Source organism: Elgaria multicarinata, chromosome 2 (assembly GCF_023053635.1).
Source record: "Elgaria multicarinata webbii isolate HBS135686 ecotype San Diego chromosome 2, rElgMul1.1.pri, whole genome shotgun sequence".
Classification (NCBI taxonomy): Eukaryota; Metazoa; Chordata; class Lepidosauria; order Squamata; family Anguidae; genus Elgaria; species Elgaria multicarinata.
This window is the reverse complement of record NC_086172.1, coordinates 70300387-70306824: the sequence shown is the minus strand read 5'-3', so window position 1 is coordinate 70306824 and position 6438 is coordinate 70300387.

Genomic DNA, 6438 nt, shown 5'->3' with positions numbered 1-6438 from the left:
CATGTCTGACCTAAACTATGTGGAAATACAGATTTTCCTAGCAGTATAACATGGGAATCCCTACATTACAGGACTGGACATGTGTTTCCTAACCAACATCTGCATAATCCTGTGCCAAAGTTGTGTTGGCTAGACATTAGAACTAGCTGGAAGGGTGCCAGGCAATGCCCATGTAAAGGAATACCTTGTCTTCTGATTAATTTGTGTTTGAAAGATAGAAAAAGAGTGTGAGGGTGCTTCCAGATAGAGGGCTCCTAAAACTTGCAAGCTATTCTGGTGTGACTATTCTGTCTTTTTCTCCTAAAATGTTTTTTTTTTTTTTTGGTGGTAAGAAAAGAAAATGGAAGAAGCAGTGGGAAGAAAACATCATCTGGACCCACTCACCCCCAGTAAAATTCCATGAATGAGGCAGGGCAATGGCACAATAAAACTCTCGTCTGGAAGCACCCAGAGAGAGAATGTCTTTCTAGATGCCTAAGTCAAACTACATTGCAGGAAACTGTTCTTCACATCTCCCATTTGTCACTGAGGAAGTATTAAGGCACACTGTGAAATTTCAAAACGGATAACTGCATTTCTTTTTAATTAAATCTGAAGGTGAAAGTATTGCTGGTGTGCTTCTTCACAGAAGCCCAGCTCAAATATTACTAAGAGTGGGTGCCTTAAAGCATGCAGCCATAAGGAATTCCTCCTCCTACAAGAACATTGTAAGCTTACATTCTTGGCCTACATCGCCCTTTTCTGCTCTTTGCCATCTCTCTCTCCTTCTATCTGCCCCAACTGAAATAAATGATATCTGTCCTTCTATACTCTTCATTTCTCCAGATGAAATGGGGCTGTATCAAGGGTAGCTCTACCATTAGGCAGAAGGTTCCATCACACCTATTTTTTTCCTAGTTTGCCTCTGCGATTTCCACCTCCATTTCATTAGTGCATCAAGCTAATGGTCCCTTTCACATGTGTTTGTGGTATCATCACTGTACTGGCAAAATCTCCTTTTGTTTATTCGCTCTCCCACTCCACCCCACCCAGCCCCTTCTCCTTCCCCCTTCATTGGTTCTTGTCGTTGAAGGACTTTGTGATGGACAGGCACCTTCCTCCCTTCACTCTGGCTTTGCTGTCTAGTGTTTTAGCAATTTAACATTTCATTGGCTGGGTGCCATTTCTGTGTGCAATGAGAGTGGGGTTGGAGCAGCAAAGGTCTATTCAACTGAGTCAGCACAATCCCATTCGTTCGACACGGTGCGCTGGAGGAAAAGAACCTCCCGGCCCTCCTCTTTCGTAAGCAAGACCTCCCTTCAAAGCACATGCCCCCAACAAAGGACATAGCATGAGGACGGCAATACATTGGGGTGCAAGGGCACTTTAATCCCACATGGAGGAAATAAACCAGACTTTCCCCACTCTAGGAAAACACAAAAAAATGGAGGGGAAGAGGCGGGGTGACTGCAGAACAGGCATGATGTCATGTGAGTACCATGCTGCAAAACAGGCATAATGAGAGTGTGATAAAATGCTGGCGTGATGGAGCCCAAAGTGAGGTGGCAGCCTCAGGCAGCTGATTTTGGCTATTATAGAAAGCTGTCATAGAAGGGCAACAAATGTATTACTATTATATTTTTGTTGATAATTAGTGGGAGAAGTGTTTGTCTGCCTCAGCTATGAAAATATCTTGGCTTGCCTTGGGTACTTTGCCCTTGAATTGTGTTGGGGGGCCAGTGTCATTTGCAACTCAGCCTCTGGTAGCAAAATGGCTTCAGCCCACTCTGATGGCAATGACATGTATAAGTATGCAGCAAGACACCAAATATCAGTGATTTTCTTTGCACTTGCAATGTCTGGTATACAATGCAGACTGTTATGCGTTGGCAACTGAAAACCACTTGTTTCAGTGGCACATTTGTGTTTCATTAAGAAATCATTACCTAATGAAATGGTTATGAAGGTCCTATTAGCTAGAGCTGAGCTGAACTGGTCTTTTTCATTTTGTTTTCTATTTCATTTATTGTCAGAAAAAACATCTCCATTTATTTCTTTTTGACACATGCTGTTGACTATCTCCCCAGTTTCATCTATTTTTTCTCTCTAAATTCACAAGTTGGTTTTTAAGACTCTGGGCAACTGAGTAACCCCTGAGCTAGCCCACAGGGCACAAGAAAATTCAACTCTGCTCTTAATACTACCCAGAGAAACGGTTCAGAGATTATCAGTTTGACCTCATGCCATAATAAAACCACTATATATGCATGCATATCTTCTAGATGCAGTTAAGTGTGCATTCATATGTACAGAGGATTAGTCAACGGTATTAAATAAATAACCTGTCATGCGTACTAGATCCATGAAATGTTAGGCATGCGTTAGCCTGACTTTAGCAGAAAAATTAGCAGGAAAAGACATACCAATTAATATTCCAGTTAAGCTTTGTGAACTCATGAGCAGCAATTTGTGCCGTTCACAGCTCAGAGGGTCTTTCCATTTGCACATGTTTGAGTGGTGTGTTGTTTTTAATACATCAAGGTTAAGTGCAACCTGACACACGCTCAGCCTCTGTGAAGCCCTTGTGACAGCTTTTGATCACATAATTGTCTTTTTGCACTGGAAACAATTACACAATGGCACTAAAAAGGCCAAGTGGGGATAGCTGGGTGTGGGGCTAAAAGCCCTGCTTGCTGAGGATGGGGTGGGATCCATATGCTATTTTATTCTGCTGACAAAAAGCAGGCGGCATCCTGCATTTATTCCCCTTTTGGGTTTTTAAAGAAAGGCCAGTGGTTCATCTTCAAAGTACGTGGGGTCTGGTGTAAGTGCTCAAGCCAACGCAAAAGGGAACTTCAGTAGTTCAGTCCAGGGCTGGGCGGGGGGGGGGCAGGGGGGGCAGTTGGCATGGGCCTACAATTTTGAGGGTCCTACTCCGAATCCCCCTAGTAGAGGCAAAGATTTAGTAAAGATTTGTTAATTTATTAACATTGACAAGGCAAAGTTGCTTTTTTTTTCTGTTGTTGAATTTGCCCCCAAAAAGCACATAAAGCATTTCTGAATGTGAAGAAGTGATGTCTTATATACATCTTGAATAAAAGTGCTTGCCATTACCTTTTTTATAAATCATTCTAGTTCATATGCATTTAGAACTGATTAAAAATACTTAATTGGCAGTTTGAAATGGAGCCTACATTTCCCATCTGGCCCGGGCCTATTACCAGCGTTGTCCGGCCCTGGTTCAGTCAGGATTTATTAGATTAGGACAGGAAGGAGGATGGGCATTTCTGAAGTCAGAAGGTCCTGTGCTACCTAAATAGTGGGTGGGTGGGGGGGGTCACACTTTCATCCATGTCAATAAAGTTTTGGGCAAGGTATTTTGAGTACACAGAGATTTGCCCTGTGCAGCCAATAATCAGCTTAGCTTAACTTTCCCTGGCAAAATGGAAACTGTTGGAAGCCAAAGTGATGGGGAACACAGAAAATGGCGGTGGGATTTTGCTCTCCTGGCAACAGACTCAAACAACATGGAGCCCTAGAATATATATATTATTCTGAACAAACAGTTCAATAGATTCTGCTGCTTGGAGGAATGGTAAACTGCCAGTTCTAAAATAAACATCATTCTTGCACAACAATCTTTAATAAAGGTAGACAAAGAAGCAAACTACACACAGCTGCATGTAATGAAGACCTGACATGATGGGGTTGGTTTTTAATGAAAAGCACCTTGAGGAGGCAGAAGCTTAAAATGTAGAAATGGATGGAAGGTGGGATGTTTGACCCTTTCCTTACAGCCTGTTTTTCTGCTCAAAATTAAAATCCCCATAGCCACTTTGATGCATAATTATGTTATATGCATCTGGAACTTAGATTGAGGGAAAGCATATGTGTACTTTGTTCAGTGTAGGGGGAAATAGCCAGTAGTTAAAGAATTAAGCACCCACTCCAACTGCTACACTTCCATGCAAAATGGCAGCCTACTGAGGCTGTTTTTTATTATTTAAAACACACACACACACCAGCTGTCAAGACTTCCTTACATGCATTTGCATGTAATGTGTGCTTTGTCCCAAAGTTAGGGTGACCATATGAAAAGGAGGACAGGACTCCTGTATCTTTAACAGTTGTACTGAAAAGGGAATTTCAGCAGGTGTCATTTGTATATATGGAGAACCTGGTGAAATTTCCTCTTCATCACAACAATTAAAGCTGAAGGTGCCCTGCCCACTTTTAAATCTGGTCACAGTATAGCTGCAGTATAGCTCCTGCAGCTTTAACTGTTGTGATGAAGAGGAAATTTCACCAGGTGTGACATGCATACAAATGACTAGGGATGTGCTCTGCTTCTCCTCGAACCGGAGAAGCAGGAGTGGAGCGGGGGGCTTCGCCTACCCTTAAGGCGGAGGCGAAGAGGATTGGGGGGCCGGCGGATTGAGGCGAAGAGGATCGCCTCAATCCGGAGCTTCGCCTGAAGGTAAGTGGGGGGGGGGAGAGGGACTAATCTGGCGCTGCCGGTGCCGCCATCCATGGGGCGGCGGCAGCGGCAGCACCAGGTAAGGGAGCAGGGAGGAGGGACGCTTACCTTCCTCCGTCACCAGCTTCAATTGAGGCCCCGGTTGAAGCTGGAAGTGAAGGCCGAGGCCTCTTCCGGCTTCAACCGGGGCCTCAATTGAAGCCCGCGACGGAGGAAGGTAAGGGGGCGGGGGTGGGGGCGGGGCGGGGGCCTGGCCTACCTGGCGCTGCCGGGGCCGCCATCCATGCAGCGGAGCCGGCGGCGGCGCCAGGTAAGGGAGCAGGGAGGAGGGACGCTTACCTTCTTCCGTCGCGGGCTTCAATTGAGGCCCCGGTTGAAGCTGGAAGTGAAGGCCGAGGCCTCTTCCGGCTTCAACTGGGGCCTCAATTGAATCCCGCGACGGAGGAAGGTAAGGGGGTGGGGTGGGTGGGTGGTTTCTCTTGCGCCGCCGCCGCCACCACCACCGCCCATATAGTGACGGCGGCGAAGCCAGATCTCGATCCGTGGAGCGGAGCGGGAGACGGGCGGAGCGGCGCGAAGAGGATCGGGCCTGATCCGGATTTTCCAGCTCGGGCCACGAAGCGGATTGGGGGGTCTGGCACACCCCTACAAATGACACCTACTGAAATTCCTTTTTCTATGCAACTGTTAAAGATACAGGAGCCCTGTCCTCCTTTTAATAGGGTCACCCTACCCAAAGTTGTGTGTTAAATTTCTTCCATAACTTTACTGTAATCAACATACAGTGTGAATCATTATGTCTTAGGATACAATTGATATCTTTAAAACTATTCACTATAGTCATTCAAGAGTATCTAGCAAAATGTTAAACTGAACCAATCATCACCAGAACATTGGATGGACAGACAAGTTTTTTTGGCTAGTATGAGAGCTCTGCTTCTAGAAGTCACAGGAAATGGGGGTGAGCTGTAAAAACTTATCAGAGGCTTTCCTCACTGAGTACAACTGGCCATGCTGGTGGGGGCTGATGGAAATTGTAGTCCAAAACATCCCAAGGACACCAGGGTGAAGCAAGCTATTGTAGAAGAAGGCCTTAGCTAGACCTAAGGTTTATCCCGGGATCGTCCAGGGGTCATCCCTGTTCATGTAAATGACACACAGGGGATCCAGGGATCAGGCAGGGACGACCCCGGGATAAACCTTAGGTCTAGCTAAGGCCAAAGTCTACTTGTATTCTCTTGGAATATCTGGATTGGCCTTTTCCCCGTTGTGATGGCCATATATAACATCTGTGTCCTGAATCAGCTAGGAGTTACTCTTCCTGTTGCCTCACACCTCATGAATTGTTCTCCGTATCGGGAGTGTTGTTGCTTTAATTCAATACTTTGAAATTATTTTTCACAGCCTTATATGAAGTGTGGAGTTGTTGCTTTCTATTGTGAGCCCTCTAAGGGACAACGATCCAGATATACAATTAAATATTACTATTAGTCACTCTGAGCTCTCCGAATAGGGCATGATATAAATTCACAAACATGAATCCATTACAAGAATCCATGTAATGCCAAGGCATGCAGAAATCACCAGAATGAGGTGAACCCCCTGGTAGTTCTAAGAGTTATTACAAAATAAAGCCACCAATAGATTTTTGTTCTTATTCAGTGCCCACCACCTGACAGTGCATCCCTTTTACCTGGAAGCCACCAGTCCACCAATTTCTTGTCTTACTTTGCCTCCAATATCCATTTTTACTAGCCGTGGCTCCATGAGCTACATTTGGCCAATTCACTATTGCTATCTGTCTTCCTGATAAACCACTGTCAATTGCTGGGGAGTTCACCAATCCTTTACATCTAGGGCTAGTCAAGAGTCATTCATAATTCATCCAACTGTATAGCAAATTCAGCACAAAGTCTCGCTATTTTGTGGGCCTATTCCTACTGCTGCCAGCTAATAATGCTGAAGGTTTCAAAATAAAGAAC